Source organism: Trichosurus vulpecula, chromosome 4 (assembly GCF_011100635.1).
Source record: "Trichosurus vulpecula isolate mTriVul1 chromosome 4, mTriVul1.pri, whole genome shotgun sequence".
Taxonomy (NCBI): Eukaryota; Metazoa; Chordata; class Mammalia; order Diprotodontia; family Phalangeridae; genus Trichosurus; species Trichosurus vulpecula.
In genome coordinates, this window is record NC_050576.1 from 46,803,089 (window position 1) to 46,821,593 (window position 18,505).

An 18,505-nucleotide genomic window follows, 5' to 3' on the forward strand; every position below is an offset into this window, starting at 1 on the left:
CAGGCCCACAGGGTGCTTTGTCTTCCCCATACCTAACTGGATTGCCTCACCTAACTTCTGGTCCTTTCCAAGTCCATGCATGAGGACTTTGGATTGCTTCAATAAGTCCATCTTGTGGTTTGTGGAGACAAAGCTACCAAAGGTTACTTTGAGGGTCTTGCTTGCAGTGCCTATAGAAATGTCTTTGAAAAACAAACCTCAAAAAGACACAAAGAAATCAATCTTGTAAAACTCTCCAATAATCAACTTTGCCAGGTGAGATTGTCCAGCTTGCCACCTTAAGTAGCACTGTTGAGCTGGTATGGCTCCTCGAGACTCTGAAAGAAACCTGGCTCTTCTAAAGAGGGAAATCCAGTTTCTTCCTCAAAATGGAATACAATTTATTTTTTCACTGGTGCAGGCACAAATGAATGAACTGACTCCATTCTTTAATCTTTTTATGGTTTGTATGTTCTGCGAGAAGTAGTGAGTGACTTCTTGTATCTGACTAATTGTTGGTGCTCATGTTAAATTCTGCATTTCACTTTGTTCTTAGTAGCAGGGACTCTCTCCAGCCTACCCAGGTGACGATGAGCATCTGTCCATCTCTTTATTGCCCACCTCTCCAATATCTTAACTCCCAGGAGCTGGCCTATACTTTAATCTCCCCTGAGTCTCACCCTGTTACTTCTACAGCTACTTCTTCCTTTCTCTTGAATTTTTCTATGATGTTTGTGGAGATTTTGCTTTTGGGTATCATTATGGAGCTTTTATTTATAAATGCTGTAAAGTGTTCTTTAGCAAAGTTGTAGGAAAGAAACACTTTTCGAAATGGTAATTTATCCTCACAAAGTAGCCAAAAGAAGTGTGTAGCATGCTGCTTGCGAAAATGTTATCAGTTAGGTATGAGGAAAAGGGGTAAGAAGACTAGAGGAACTAATCCTGCAGATCTGGAGAAACTGATTAAGCAATGCTGTGTTCAGGCAGGGGGACCTCTACATCCATCAAGACTGCCACCAATCTTATTGCTAGGTATAGGGAGATTACCTGAGACTCTAGGGAAATCTAATGACTCTCTCACAAATCAAATCAATTACTTTGCTCAGCTTATCCATGATTGCTATTAGCTCCCTCACAGATCAGGCTAATGCCTTTAGTACAAATGGTTATACAAACTTTGGAATGATGGAAGAAGTTTGATATTTTCTTTGCTGATCCCTAGTCCAACTTACTACTCTACTACTCTAGTCGCCCATATGATAGTTAATACTTTCTTATTAGTTTTAATCTCTGGCTGTTTGGTTATCCTAGCTTGGTGGCTACTCCACTCTTCGAAGGCTGTCTGCAAACCCAAGACGCACAGGGAAATTGGCTTATTTCTGCTACACCCACCTTCTCTTTTCCTGAGCCTCCATATCCATCTACCAACAAGGCCCAGCAATCCTTGAAACCTGTTGGCTGTGACAGACGTTGCCAGCGTACTTTGAGAGAAAAAAAGGACAGTGATCGTCAGGATTCCCTAACTCCTGTGCCTTCTACATCACCATCTGAATATCGCCCCTGCACCTGTCTAGTGTGTGGAGTCACTCCTGCCAGCTATCATTATGGGATTTTTACCTGTTCATCTTGTGCTACTTTTTTTGACCACTATCCATTGAGGAAAAGCCTATTCCGATGTTTGCAAAGTAATAACTGCTCTATTACTCTCCTCACTAGGAGGCGTTGCCCAGCATGCCGCTTAAATAAATGCCTTCGTTTGGGCATGAGCCTTCATGCTGGGAAATCTAACTGCTCACAGATGAGCTGCCCACACATACACCAGTAGTGACAGTGAGCTAGTGGAGGTTCCTATAAGACCGACCTTAATGTTGTAGCCTTTCCTTTTCCTATGTCCACTCTACAGATCTATGAAAAATCTAAAAATAGACCTTCCTTGCTGACTCTCATCTTCACAGGACTTGACTATGGCTTGCCCTGTCCGTCTGTTCCAGTCACCTGAATCTGACCCAAAGGAGGATGAAAGTCCTGCCTTCACTTTACCAATCACCCCTCCTGATTCAGCTTGCGTTTCTCCTTTTTTCTTGTCTTGCCTAACAAACTACTGTCCTGGAGTATCATCCCAATAGGTCACTGATTCATCTTCAACATTGGGACCATCTCGCCTGCACCAATGAAATTCTTCTCCTCCAACACTTAGTCTTTCTTTGTGGTCTGTAGTGGGTTTGCTTACAGTTATTATGATGGGGCCCAGTGTTGGGACAGCGCTGGGTATGTCTTCAGAAGACAGCAAAGAAAGGTGCAGAAACAGTAACGACTGCACCATCACCTTGACTATCCCCCTCAATTATTGCACAGCATGTCACATGAAGAGCTACCTCATGGGCATTCGTTTTGGGTTATACGAACACCTCTTGATGGTCAAGTGTCTTGCCCACCTAGGTAACCTTGCTTGTAAATGATTGTCTGAATGTAAGGAAGGTAGCCCATTGCTGCCCTTTGTCTGCAGTCACATTCTCCTTTTTAGTGACATGCTCGCCTGGCCACCTCCACCTTCTGCTCCACACTGAACCAGCACCTGCATTTCCAGCTTTTTGTTTGCCTGAATCTTTACCCGCACAAGTGGTTCCAGATACACCTGATATTTATACTCTTGTCCTTAGCCTCGCGTCCTGCTCTTTTGTGACTCCTTCATATGCACAAGCAATGGTTGAGCTGCATCATACCTCCAATCCAGCTGCTTCTACCTTTACTTTGAGTTTATCGGCTCCAGCTTTTAGGATGCCCCATTTCCATGATTGTCAGTGCAAGCCCGTGCTGATCTGCATAATCTATAAGAATGTTGCGTCCCGTCTCCAAAGGGACACCTTCGTCCGCAAGAACCTTCTCAAGTATTTCCTTGAATACTGAAGAATACAACCACAGCTTATTTTGTGCAACGCAAGCGAGTGTGACGCTGACTTAGACCGCGATCCTTCATACCCTGTCTATAAAGCCTGCCAAATCTGCTGCCTTAGAAGATGCCTGACTCTTGTCGTTCATGATCCAGTGCGCTGTGCAGTGTGTGTCATTTTTGATATGGATGTTCTTCAGAGTATTTAGCTAAACCTAGTCTTTGACGCTTAATCAGTATGTTAAAAGTTGTGCCCTCTGGGTTGCGCCTCAGTAAGGGATTGCTCTTTGTATTTTTTGGCCTTGGTGATCCCACAAAAGACAGGACTTTTAAGGATTGAAAGGGGAATTGTGAAAATAATTTTGATGCCCCTACTCAATTTAATTTTAATTTATTGTGATTTAATGGATATCAGTGATTATATTAGTGAGTTAAGTAGAATAGAGTTAAATTTAATTTAGTTAATACGGTAGGAATAAGAGTTAGGTAGGTTACAATTAATAAAAGTACCATGTATTAATGATAATATTACTTCTTATTGCTTTATAGGATAGGTTTATACTGTATTAGTTAGCCCTGTTATTAGAATGTATATTAAGTGGTGTTAAGAATTGCTATATTGGCACTACCCCACCTCCTATGAGTCTTAGGAGTGTACTTTACTTGAAAAACCACAGTTTCCCTCTGATATCACCCACTGTGGAAAGCCCCAAGGGACTGCTGACAAAGATACATTGATGGTTGATGGATTTCTCCCTTGGCCAATCATAGAAGTTCCCCAGCTTCTCTCCTTTAGCTAAGCATAAGGATTTCCCCACTTAAAATAACCAATCATGCAATTGTGCTGCCTTATTGTATTTCTTTGCTGATCCCTAGTCCAACTTACTACTCTACTACTCTAGTCGCCCATATGATAGTTAATACTTTCTTATTAGTTTTAGTCTCTGGCTGTTTGGTTATCCTAGCTTGGTGGCTACCTATGAAAACCAGTGGCCCATGAGCTGAGGGATCCTTGACTTATAGGTCTTAGATTCAGTTTCTTAGGGACCACTGGTCTCCCTAATAAATTGATCATGCCCAGAGCTCTGACTCAGTTGCCACAATTCTTATGGGTCCTTTTCCTGTCTGAGGCCTCCCTATTTCAATTTCAGAAATGGACACAATCAGCCTTAGGTCTTAAATAGTAACACAAATCATCATGGATTATTAAGATACCCAGAAAATTCAGTAGCCTCATGTTAGTAATTAAGCTAGCTTTAACTTTCTTTCAAAGTCTTATCACAGGTACTTTATGAATTTCAAAAGACGCATAGGATCCTTTAGAATGACTAAGCTTAATCTCAGGTGGATAGGCGTTTACAGGGGAAAGGAGAAGCAGAGAGCCTAATTCATAAATTGGTAAATTAGTAGAAATTTGGACTTAGTTGTTTTGAGGTCAAATATGTTTCTTGATTATGTAAGCTAATGCCTGCTCTCAGAGTCTCCTTTCTTAACTACTTCATTTAATGTCCATACTGGTAAGTATCTTATGGACTATAGAAAGCTATCTCCCCTTCCCTTGAGGAATTAAGGATTACACTTAAGATACAAGTCTGAGTGATTGGGGTGATAGTTGTATCCTTGACACTAATTGGGAAGTTAGGAAGAGGAGAGGGTTTGAGGGAGAAAGATAAAGAGTTCCATTATGGACATGTTGATTTTAAGATGCCCATATGACATTCATTTCAAATTATCTAATTGATAGTTGGGAATTAGAGACTGAAGCTTAGGAAAGAGATTAAGGCTGGACAAATAGATCTAAGAATAATCTGCATAAAGATAATTAATACATAGGAACTGATGAGATCATCAAGCAAAATAGTGTACAGTGAGAACAGGCAAGGGCCCAGGGTAGAGTCTTGGGGTACATCCATGGTTAGCACAGAATGTGCAACCTGCATAAACATACAGCAAAGGAAACTGAGAAACTCTCTAACATGTAGAATCAGGAGAGATCAGTGTCCTGAAAACCTAGAGAGGAGACAGTATGAAGGAGAAGAGGGTGATTGACAGTGTCAAAGGCTGCAGAGAGGTCACAAAGGATGAGTTCTGAAAAAGGACCATTAGATTTGGCAATTAAGAGATCCTTGGTAACTTAGGAAAGAGTAGTTTCCATTAAATGATGAGGTCAGAAGTCAGATTGTAGAGTTAATTTGAGTGAAAGGAAAGGAAGTGTAAGCACATATTGCTGGTGGTCTCAAGTTCAGCCACAAAGGGGAGGAGAGATAAGGAAAGATATGTAGCATAGATGGCTCCACAAAATGAGCATTTGGGGGCAGGGCAGACAAGACATGGACATGTTAGAAGAGAAATAGCTACTAGATGGAGCGATTAAAGATAAGTGAGATTGGGGATGACAAAGGGGACATTCAGTGGGAGAGGATGGGATAGAATAGAAGGAAAGATTGCATTTTGGTTTTTATTGAAAATAGGAAGTGGGCCTATGTAATTTGGACAGAACGGATCAACAGGACCTTTGAAATAAAACTGCACTCACTGATAGACAAATCCCATGCTCTCAGTTGCTTCATCTGGCCTTAGGGAGTTTCTGAAATTTCTTTGCTCATGTGTACCTATTTATACTGTCCTATTTTGCAAAGATGAAGAGATATATATTACCAAAGTCTTTATTATTTATATGTACTACCTGGTCAGCTGGGCACTATAGTTCCTTTTGTGCTTTTCCCGAAGGAGTAGCCAAGAGAAGAGATACTGTATTAACAAGGAAGTAGAGATCTCTAGATGCCATGGGAATGTTTTGAAAGCACAAAATATTCCCCTTTTTGCATAAATTTCTTGTTTATAGAGTCAAGCATAGTAGCCCTAAAAGATGTACCAGATACAAGTCCATTTCTCCTGGGGGGAGGTGAGGGAAGAAGGTAGTTTCATTTAGAAAATCTCAGAAAGCTTCCTATACTTCACCACTGATATCTAACGAAGGGCAACTTATAAAAGAAATCCCTTTGGCTTTTGGTTGCGTCATAGCTGGTTTTGTTTGGTCTGCCAGTCTAAGATACTTACCTGGAACTAGGTCCTGAGCCTACCTGAGACTGGCTTTTCCTGTCTAATCATTGCACTTCTCAGGTATCATAGCAGATGAGACCATTTATCCATTTGCTTTAAAAATCCAAATATTGTATAGCTCAGTCTTCCATTTCCTTTAGGCATACTGGAAATTAGGATTTGTACAGTTGTATATTTACAGGGTGTCAGATGTTGCACTGAGTTGAGTACTGAGGTAGTGACCTCTTCCCAAAACACATAGCCTGGTATTCCTTTAATTTGGTTAGAGGTAATAATGGGTTAGGGGTAAGATGTTTCTGAAATGAGGGGTGTGTGTGTGTGTGTGTGTGTGTGTGTGTGTGTGTGTGTTCGTGTTCGTGTTCATAAGAAAAGTTATTTAATGATACAATACACTTTCCTGGTTCCCTTACTCTTTAAAAAACACACGTGTACCACAGCAACAAACAAACAAAAAACTCAGGACTCCAAGGGCTCCAACAATTCATTTTGGACCAAGGTTTTATAGATATGAGAAAAGGAGCCCAGAGATGATATTAAATGTAAGGAAGAATGACTTTTTTGCACTTTTCCCTTTGGGACACTAAATTTTGAGCTAGAAATTTCAGGTATTTTATTGTGATTTTTCAGAAAACTTTCCCTTTTTCTTTTTCCCCTTTCTTCCCTCTCACTTTCCTTCTGCCTACCTTCATCTCTTTCTCCATTTTTCTTCTATCTTTCCCCCTCCCTTCTTTGCCTCTCTCTTTTTTTCCACATTCTGCATTAACATCCAATAACCAGTTCTGTTTGCTTACAATTAATTATACAATCCTAATACAGGTAATGATAATAGCTGCCCATATTTTAAAATCACTTTAGGGTTTACCAAACACTTACATCAAAACAATCCTGACATAGTGAAAATATCTTTTAAAAATCCCCAATTTATAAGATGAAAGATAAGTGACTTCCTTACCAATGGTCATAGGTCAAAGGTAGGACTTTGGTATTCAAGGCTGCTGCCATTTCCATCTTGTTTTGCACACTACTCTCTGTCTTCAGAAATACCATTTAAAATTTTTTTTCAAGGGAAAACAAAAAAACTTGCCAGTTGAATCAATTTAAAAATTTTCAGCTTTCTAAAATGCATAAAAGAAGGACTAAATGTTTACATTTTTAGGAGAAATAGCAAATGAAGACGGAAGACAAGAAAAATGCTTCACATGTCCTACTGTCCTCCACTATTTTTTTTCAAATTATATTGGCACATTACGTTGTGGGTGTCACTTTAATTTCCTCTAAGGGTTAAAAACAAACAATTTGAGGTAAGTGTAATTGAAATTAACCATAGCTCCAGAAATGGACTGTTTTATTTTGCATCTGATTTCTAAATGAATAAAAAAAAGATTTTTTTAAGTGAATAGCAGCTTGCACAAATCTAAAATTATTTTGGCCAAATTTTTATTTCTAATTGAATCAAAACTGGGAGAAAAGAATAATAAAAAGTTGCATTGTTTTTATAAGTCAGTTTTGCTTTCTCTTTTTAAAAATAAAGTTTTCTTTGAAGTCTAAAACTATTATGTTTATTAAGTTAAAAAAAATCCCACCCCTAAACTTTTATTTCTCCGGTGGTTTCCCCCTTTCAAGTTTATATTGTTGCCCCTCTGCAACAATGGGATTTAGAAAGAGGAATTCCAAGTTCAGTTCAGTCCGGCTGATGATTACTTCCATTGCTACAGAGAAAATCTGAGATCCAGATACAGGCTGTCTATTTTTCATTTTAACTTTTTAGGGGCAGCATAAGGGTCCAAGTCAAGTGATCGACGCTTCCTCTGATATATACTGGCTGAGTGATCCTGGGCAAGTCATGAAATCTCCTAGGACTTTAGACAATGAAGACTATAATTGCAGAACATTAGCAGTGAGAATTTCTGTACCATTTTTTTTTGACATGGATGACATTATAGATCCAGACCAAAACAACAACAAAATTTTTCCCTTGAAATGCAGTTGTTGTATGGACCCTTAGAAACAGTGATATTACGATTCTGCCATTTTGGTACCTAAGTCTATTCTTGATTACATGCCTTGGAGGGCTGCTCCCTCCCCTTTTTAGCATTATACCCTCTCTTGTTCTTGACTTGTCAATAGTACCCTATAGTCTATAGAAAGAAAATTTAGATAGTGCCGTATTTGCCACCAACTAGGGACAGTAGGTTTAAAGAATGTAAGGTTCCTTTCTCCCCTTCATTTCTCCCCTTCTTTTCTTCCCTTCCTTTCTCTCCTCTTTCCCCCAACACTCTATCCCACTTGAAAGCTGCTGATACATCATTTCCCCTGATAATAACATATTTCAGAATAGTAAGATTTTCTAGTAGAAAGACTTACCTTAAAGGTTACCTTAAAATCAGATAAGGTGGGTGTTCTCTTTGGAATATAAACACTGACAGATCTTGATCCTAAGCCTAGACAAAGCATACAAACAGTAGGTACCTGTGAGCGTACAGGTTATATCTTCCATATATTAATGGCCTGGTTGTATATTCTGGGTCTTCAGATAAGCTTGGAAGTGAAACATTTGCCAACATGAATCGGGACTTAAAAAAAGCACATGGGGACAGTCTATCTGTATATGAATTTCAAATGTTGTGACAGGAAATGTGATGGAAATGTCAACACAATATGTAATTAACATGGTTCTAGGATGGGATCTGTGTAGAGTGAGGTGATTTCAATTGCTTGGATATGTTATGATAAAAAAATGTTGATCATAAGGAAACTAAAACATGATCACGTGGTTATTTCTGTTTTATAAACATATGTATTAGTTTTTTGTTTGTTTGATTTGTTGTGGTGTTGTTTTTAGCAGTGGAAAAAGCTGACTCCCAATTAAGCTTTCAGGGAAATGTGTGATGGTAATTTTTTTTTTCTGCAATATTGGTGGTTACAGAACTACAGGGATAACTTTGCCTGTCTTTCCAAATCAAGTCAAGTTAAGTAAATAAAATCAGCAGCCATCTCCTTGTTTGCAGCCTAGCCTTAGATGTCAAAACGACACTTTTGTATCTTTATAGCAATGTGGATTATAACTATACTCAGTTACCACTAACCACTGTGGTTAGAATGGGGTCAGAATTTTGAGCGGAAAGCCCATTTTTTCAGGAGCATGGCATTGATCCTTATTGAAATTTAGTACACTCTGTCCCAGTAGGTTTATTTTTGCAGTATTGCTATTCATAGTCTTATTCTTCAGAACGATTATGCCAGGGATCTTAGAGGGTCCCCTCACCACCAGTGGAAATAATTCTTATTATTTATTATCTCCTTTGATTCTTACAACAAAGTATTTGGGTTTTGAACTATTTCAAACACAGGAAGCTACTAGATTATCATTGAAGTCATATGATGTTTATGGAAGAGCTCATTCCTGAAATAGATACATGTGGATTTAATTAACAAGCTCTTATCGAGTACTTACAGTGCCAGGCACTGGAGAGAGGAAGAACAAAATAAAGCCATTCCTGCCTTCAAGAAGATTCCATTCTATTGTATTACTTTCTATATGAAATGGGCATCTCCTTGGGGATTGACAAGTAAGATCCAGGGCACACAAGTGTCTCTGTGGATCTATTTGTCCTCTCACTTAACATGCTTTCAAAAACCTCCTTTAAGAGATTTTAGAAACAGGGTTTTTAGGGAGGGTGAAGGGTCTTCTCTTCTCAGGAACAAATAGCTTTAAAAATGGGGTCAGTCCAACTAGCAGAGTTGCATAAATCTTTTTATAGGAACTTACCCCTCCGTTTTCTGTCTTTAAATGTGAAGAAAAGACATGTAGATGTCATAAAATTTCAAAGGTGAAAAGAACCTTGGAGTCCCTAAGAAAAAAAATATATAAGGACATAAAGCAGAATGAATTCCATTCCCAGGAAAGAAGACATTTTTTTCTCTTTATCTCCAGTTCTTAATATAGTGCCACATACATAACAAATAATAAATGCTTGTTGAATGGCTAATTGACTGTAATCGCTTTAGCTCTTTGATTTGCAGAGGTGGATGAAGATATGGTAAAAGAGTTGAGTCCTAGAAGTTCTTACCAAATTTCTCACAAACTCCTTAATGTTCACTAATCCATCATAGTACATGGAACACAAAGACATTACCACTTGAGATATGACAATCAACACTGTAATTGACATCCTCACCCTAGATACCCAAAAGGATTTAATCTTCTTCAGGAAAATTTGGTTTGCACCAAAATATTGACCAAAGTAATCAGAATCAGTCAGGACAAAACAAAACTTTTTTTGGGGGGGGGGAAGGAGCATGGGATATAGAATTTGAGTCAGTGGTGAATATACTAGGTAATGTTGTTGTACTTCCCTATTCCTGTAAATCATTCCATTTTTGGTCAACCCCCAGCCAATCAGAAATCAATCAAAACAAGTTTCTCAAGATTCTATAGTTTTTTCTGTTCCTCTTTTATGACTATAACAATAAGCTTTGTAGATGCCCAGTTTGTCTTTGGTTCTTGAGAGGCCATTGACCTATATGTTGGTCATTGCTGGCATTACTAATCAATTGATTTTTGCTTAGAATCTAGGCTCTTAAAATTTCAAACATAACAACTAGCAACCCAGATGGGACCAAGGGACAGATTCTGTCGCTCCACTGTGGCCCACTCTGAGGAATCTCCCTAAGAGAGTTCCAGTGAGGATTTTATGCCAAGAGACTTCTCTGAGGAGGACTGCCTTGCATGGTCCAACTCCCCTCAGCCCCAAAACCAAATTCTTCCAACCCAAGGTAGACCCCCATTTTGTTGGGGGAAGATTCGATTCTTTCACCCTTTGTAGAGAAAAGACCTCTTGAGGCACTAGATAAGGGAAGGTCTTTTTCAGGTGACAGCTACCTTTAGTTTCATTTTTGCCTTGTGTGCACATTCCAGCAAAGACAGAGTCTTCATCAAGTCCCTCATCTAGCAGCGACAGAGCTTTCACTTCTTTAGTAGAAGATAGGGAGGAAGACTTTGCTAAGTATTTCTGTGTATGTATGTTTTGGGTATAGTAAACCAGTTTTCCCCAGGATATTTTAGAAATTAGAATGACACCTTAAATGGGAGAATATAATTAGTAAGATAGAGATCCCATGTACCAAATATGAAAATCTCTTCTGGATATAGGCTATTTCTTTGTTTTAGACAGCAGAACTCCTTCTTAGTCCAAGAGAATGACCTCAGCCATAGGGTGAAACATTTCTCCTATAGGTGTGGGAAGCCTTGTTACAATTTAAAAATTCATTTGGGGAAGTAGGTAAGATCCTAACTTCTAGAGATCCCAGAAAGATTTAAAGTTTTTCTTTTCATATGTGCGGTTTTACCCTCATTTTCTAATTTGAGTTATATATTTGGTGTGGTTACTCATATATGTCCATGTCCTTTCTGCAGTAACACCTTAGATGACAGAATTTGACTTAGACAGTAGATTCTTTGTCATAAATAGAGCAAGTCCTCATACAACCAGTAGAATCTTTGTTGTTTGCAGAACTACAGATAGGGAAGGAGAGTGAAATCCTTTTGAAAGCAAAAAAGACCTTTTTACAGGCAGAATAATTTCTCTTAGAATTAGCAAAATCCCTGAAATTCCTTGTCTCTGATTTTTAACTCCTTAGAAGGTATAGATATTGCCTCTGAGGTTGACTAATGAGAAAGTCTTTGTAGTGCAAAGATAGATCTAACTATTGGAAAATAAAGCTTGCTACTAAAGTATCAGGCAAATTATAAAATTATGGAGAATATTGACAGTATCCATATTGGAACACCTCTGGGAAAGTTATTATGATCATTAGACAAGGGAAAACTTGGAATGGCAAAGAAATTTGCCATCAAATTGTGTGAAATCTGGTCTAGAACTGCAAGACATTTGGCTGATAAACTATTTTTTGCCTCGATATGTCACTTTTGATTACTGTACACTGAAAAAATTGAGAGCAGTCAATGAAGAGCCTTAGCCTGCCCAAATGGCCTATTGTTTTTGTTGGGCTGATTTGTCAGATGGTCTATTCCTACCACCTCAAAAGGAAACCTCTCTTCCACCACCTCCTACCTACTCCAATTCCAAAAAGGAGGAACCTGCTACCAGTGTCCCCTCCAGGAAAAAAAGTTGGTACTCAATGATGTGACAGTTCTGTTGCCTTTAAGAATTCATCAGATATTATCGATGGTGGATTCCATCTTTTGGTGAGACCATTAAGCCTGTGACTGCTCTAACCAAAGACTGTTCTAGAACTCTCATAGCTTGACCCTGAAGACCTAACTGTCCTTGCCACCCTCATGAAGTCTTTGCTCTCAACTCTGGCACTTGGACATCCAGATTGCAGTAATTCTTTTTCTCTTATTGTGCAAAAATGAGGGGCATCCAGGGGGCTTACCTAGCACCTCGGACCCTCTCTTCACCCTCCATACATTACTCCCCTTAGCTAGATTCAGTAGCTACAGAGGCTCTATCCTGCTTGAGAACTGTAGTAGCAACTGTCCTTTTCCATGCTAATTTCTTGAAAGATGCTGTCCAGTCTCTTTTTTTTAATCGTGTCTTTCGGGTAGTTTAATTATTCTTAAATTGTCTCTTCTTACCTGTTTTCCAGGTCGGTTGTTTTTCCAGTGAGGTATTTTACTTTTTCTTTTATTTTTTTCCCATTCTTTTGATATTGTTTGATTCTTGGTGTCTCATAGAGTCATTAGCTTCCACTTTACCAATTCTAATTTTAATGAATTGTTTTCTTCAGTTAGCTTTTCTATCTCCTTTTCCATTTGGCCAATTCTACTTTTTAGGAAGCTCTCTCCAGTGAATTTTTGTACCTCATTTTCTGTTTGACCAATTGTATTTTTTAAGGAATTGTTTCCTTCAGTTAAGTTTTGTCCTTCCTTTTCCAAGCTGTTGACCTCTCATTTCCTTTCCCACTTTTTCTTCTAGCTCTCTTATTTGACTTTTAAAATCATTTTTTTAGCTCTTCCTAAAAGGCTTTTTGGGCTTGAAACCAATTCACATTCCCCTTTGAGGTTTCAGATGTTGGTATATTGACAATGTTGTTCTCTTCTGAGCTTGTGTTTTGATCTTCCCTGTCATCGTGGTAACTTTCTATGGTCAATCTTTGTTTGTACTTCTTGCTCATTTTTGGGGGGCCTATTTTGTGGCTTTAAAATTGAGCTCTCCTGCTGGAGCACAAAGGGCACTGTCTTAAGCTTTTTGTTCTGGGGGCCAAGGGCCTGGTCACTGGCTATGTGTGCTGGAGCCTTAGGTACTGGTGGCTGGAGGCTGTTGAGGTCTGGCAACTTACCTGGTGCTGAGCTGGGGTCCTAGTGGTGGTATGTGGCATGTGTTGAGGCCAGGTGGGGTTTTTCTGCATTTCCCTGGGGCTATACTGAAGCACATGGAGGTCTGGCTGCTGGAGGTTACCTGTTTGCCCTGAGCTGTGCTGAATCATATGGAGGTCTGGCCATTGGAGGATACCTGCCCACCCTATGCTGCACTGAAGCGTATGGAGTCCTGGCAGTCAGAAGATCCCTGAGCCCCAGAAATTGTCCTTTTGGTAGAAAAGACTTGTGATTTGGTTTTAGTTTTGGTTTAGATTTGGTTTTGTACTCTTACAGTACAATGCCCTCATAAGATTGAGGCTCTTTTTTTGAGACACTGCTCTCAAGCCTTTTCTAATCAGAGGCTTGCTAAGTATGAAGTGACTTTGTTGGGCAAAGAAAATGCGACTCTAAAGCAGTGTTCTCTCCTGAATCCAGCTAGTTTGCTCCCTGATATACCTACTTCAGGTGAACTACTCCATTACTATGCCACTATTGTGGATAGGGCTGAGAAACCCCATGATGACCTTTCTGACATGCCTTTACAAGATTCTGACCTAGTCCTATACATTGATGGGTCCTCCTTGACGAGGGATGGCATCCAGCACACAGGAGCCACTGGGGTTTCCGGCAGAGATACTGTGTAGTCAGCCTCTCTGCTATCTGACTTCAGCATCCAGGCAACTGAACTGATCACACACAACCCTACTGTCTTTCTGAGGGATAATGCATTAATATCTACATTGACTCCTAATATACCTTTGGAATCTGTCATACTGTTTGAATGCTGTGACTACAGTGAGGATTTCTAACTTCCTCCTGTTAAGGTCATTGGTAATGCTGATTTCATCAAAGATCTTTCTACTCGCTAACTACTCAAGACATTAGCCATTGTCCACTGCTCTGCTCGCATGAACAGCACCCATCCTATCTCATGAAGGAATGACCAAGCAGATGATGCCAATGTGTTTCACCTCTCTACACTCAAAAGTAAGGATTTCTCTCTTCCCCACGATGACATCGACCTGGTCTCCAGTGATGCAGAGGTCAAGAAATGGAAACACTGGTATATAAGGCAAACAGGTCTCTAGGGTCTGGGTGACTATAGCAGGTAAGCTACTCCTCTCTGGGGGCTTCTATCACCAGGTATGGCTCTTTATTCATAAGGGGGTCACTGTGGCACTCAGGGAACAGTAGACACAATAAAATGATATTGGGTCATTCTTGGTATCACATACTCTGTTGCAATTAATATTTGTTCTACTTGTCTTACTTGTCAGGCATTTAACCCACATGCTTTCTAAGCAGTAGCTCTTAGTGGTGCCTTCTAGTTCACACCTTATTTGAGCATTTGCAAATTGACTTCATTTGTATGCCTGAAACTGGTCATGACAAAGTTTGCCTTGTTGTTGATGGGTTGAAGCTTTCCCTGCCTCTAGAGCCATAGTAGACGTTGTTGCAAAAGTCCTTCTGGAAGAAATTATTCCTTGCTTTGGCCCACATGCTCACATCAACTCTGATATGGGGACTCATTCCACCTATTAGGTCTTATCCCATGTTTATTCCTGTCTAGTTGTTATCGTTCACTTGTTTCAGTCATGTCTGACTCTTTGTGGCCCTCTTTGGGGTTTACTTGGCAAAGATACTGGAGTGGTTTGACATTTCCTTCTCCAGCTCATTTTACAGGTGAATAAACTGAGGCAAACAGGATTAAGTGACTTGCCTAGGGACATAAAGCTAATAAGCATATGAGGTCAGATTTGAACTCAGGTCCTCCTGACTCCAGGGCCATCATTCTATCCAATGCACCACCTAGATGCCTAGCACTCCTGTCTGGGAGTGTCCCCAAAATTTCATATTTCCTATCACCTTCAAAGATCAAGTCAGGTTGAACACATGAACAAAGAACTTAAAACCATAAATAGGCAAACTATGCTGAAACCTACCTTAAGCAGACTGATGTTCTCCTTTAAAGGCAACATCTTTCTGCCAATGTATACATCACTATTGGGAGGAGACAGCTTCCTTTCTTCCTATATATGGAAATTGCCGAATAGATGGAAAGACCTCCATGAAGTGGGAGCAGCAGCACACACTGCACCTTCACATTTTTCACTGCACAATCTTCATCCTGGTGATAGTGGCTATGTCAAGAACTTCCAGTGGGCTGGACTGGTGGAGCTCAACCAGCCTGCCAACGTCCATTCCAGGTGCTGACCACCACCCTGACTGTGAGCAAGATCAGAGAAGAGGGATGGTGGATATTCTGTTCACACATAAATCCTGCTCCTGGTTAGGATAAGGACATTTACATTTATTTTTATTTGCTTTATAAAAATTGGTTTTATGCTGTGATACATAATACTTACTTTGATTTCTCTTACAGTATGAGTGCTATCTTGTTCATCTATTTCACTTAGAAGATGCATTAACTCCTTTGATGAGGGAGGTAGAAATCAAATGCCCACAGAGAATGGATAATTTTTGCTGTACTATTTGCATTAGACCTTGGCTTTTTTTCTTGGCATTATAATGTGTAGGAGGGGTAGAAGAAGCCTGAGACCCCAAACCACCTTCTCTCAAATTCTTCTTTTAGTTTTGCTCTTACTACCCATTGTTTCTCCGGGCTTTCAGCCAATACCTGGTGTGTATGATTGTGGCAGAGGCAGAGGCTTTCACGTGAGACAAATTGGCACTTGCATAGAAGTCAGCCAAAGTAGTAGTTTTATGGTTCTTTGCAGGTAGTAATACAAAGATATCTATTCAAATCCAGCCTCCAGGCCAAAGGAAAGATCATGGCAGCTGTAAACCACTACAGGATGGAAATGTATGGTTAGCTAGAAATTCTCCCCAGAAACAACATGGCAATATCAACAGAGAAAGCAGCTCAAATGATAGAGGAGGAATTGTTTGGTGGCTAAATTCCACTGATAAGACAGGGGCATTTTATTGGAATAACTGTACAACCCAGTGGTAGTTTAATGGCAGCCTAGAGAACAAAACTAACCTCCCCTCAGGCAGCAGGATTCACCCCTACAACACCCAGTGCAGAGATCCTCTATCCTTTTGGGATAACCTGGTCAAAGTTTGGATACCTACTCTAGTCATTATCTTACTAATAATGTTATTCTCTAATCATATTGCCATGCAAACCTCCCTCTTGTTGCGTAGTAATAATCTTAGCAGTGAGGCCCATAGCTCTATCCTCCTCAGCTCAGACTTCTTTTGATGTGTGTCAAAGTTACAATGCAATAACTGATTTTTATGGTGAGATAGGATGATCTTTATAGAATGCAAAAGTCACTGGGCCCTATGGATGTTGGGTGTGCCAACAGCTCCATCAAGCCACCCTGAACCATGGGAAGCCATTTCTGTTCAACTATATGAAACCATACCAAAGATTGGTCAAGGAAATAAAGGTCCAGTTTTTCAGGACTTTTTGTGAAGTGCAAGGTTAATGCTACTAACTGGAGTCTGGCTAACCAAGCAGTGTCAGTATCAGTGACAGTCCAGCTTCTCAGAAACACTCAGATCCAGATTCTCAGTCCAAGGAGCTATGAAACGTATAAAAGTGGAGTACCATCACACCTACTCAGGCAACCTCTGCCAGCATTTCCTCTCTGTGTTAGGAGACGTAAGACTGAAAATAGAGGGATAGATTTTGGAAATGATATAATCTGCCATCTTACTCTTTCTATCCCTGAGATTAACAAGGCAGAATCATTTATTTGTGCTAATGGCTGCCTTTCTACTTCCAGGAATGATTCTCATCCTAGAAAACTTTTCTTTATAACCCTTACTTATGATAATAGGACTGCTTTTAGCAATAATGATGCAGAAATTGCGGAATTATCATGGTAGTTAGTGACTCTAGGTAATTTTTTTTAAAAATCTGCACTGATTTAGCCTTTTCTTCTCTTCCCCCTGGGTGGGGAACATGGGACATGTGGAATAGCCTATCTAATTCCACCAGTTTCAATCTATAATGATTCTATACGTCTAGCAGGCAAGGGTGAAACTGGAAATTTTCAAGCCTAGTGGCACAGACATCTGAAAAGATCAACCACTACAAACCCTACAGCTGAATCTGCTCTTGGACAGAGAGCTCTCTGGGCTCAGTTCCCGAACACTGGGATGATTTGTGTCATCAGATGTGTTAGAAATGTTTCTGCAGAAATTGAGCTACTTGCCCAGGCTACAACCGAAGCTATTGGTAAAGAATCAAGCACACTCCTCTCCCTTCAAATAGAGGTTAGCATGTTAGCAGAAATGGTTTTCAAACATTGATTGGTACTAGATCTTCTCACTGCTGCACAAGAAGGGGTCTTCACTGTTCTTAGCCAATTGAATCAGTCCTGTTGTTCCTACATTAATAGACCAGTCGAGATTATCATAATCTACAAAAAATTGTAGTCAATACTCAACATATTGTGAATGGGACTTGTATGTGGCTCTGGCTTATGGTGGGATCCGTCTTTCTGGTTTTCTTGGCTAGGGTCATGGTTTTCTGGAAGATTTTTTTTAGCATTCTGATAAAATGGGCTCTTCTTGCTATGGGCTATATGGTTTTAACCTGGATTTGTATGAATTACTACTGTAGCCTTTGTAATACATTCTTCACTAAAGTGACTCCTACAAAAATTATAGATGTGGTTCCCCCTGAATTGCCCTATGTCTCATGTTTTAGGATAATAATTAAGTTTACAGTTATAAGTTTTAGAATTATAAGTCTCGCTTTTTGCCAACTGTTTCTATAATAACCATTTAATCATGATAAGGTAATTTGAGTTAACTATTTGAGTCTCCCCACTCTCCTAGAAGGCACACGAAACCATGTCCCTGTTTGAAGGCACTTCCAGGAACTTCCAGCCAACCATGAGCTCTTCAACCTCCAACCCCAACTGGGCCTCTTCATTCTATCCAGTAGAGAACCTACCTCCCGAACCTCATGAGACTCCTGAGATTTCATCTTCAAACTATCAATCATTTAAGCCTTAGTTCTTTCTGAAATGTGCTATTGGTGAGGACATTGCCTTTGGCTTTCATTATGGAGCTGTTACCTTTATCATCTGTAAAGTCTTTTTTTTTAGAAGAAAATATTGGGAAAAAACTATACTTTTGTGTTAAAAAATAATAATTGTATAATTGATAGAGTTGGTAGGAGAACTTGTTCGGCTTGTCTCCTTAAGAAATGTTTTCAGGCTGGTATGGATATAAGTAAGGGAGTTACAGTGGTAACACCACTGAATACT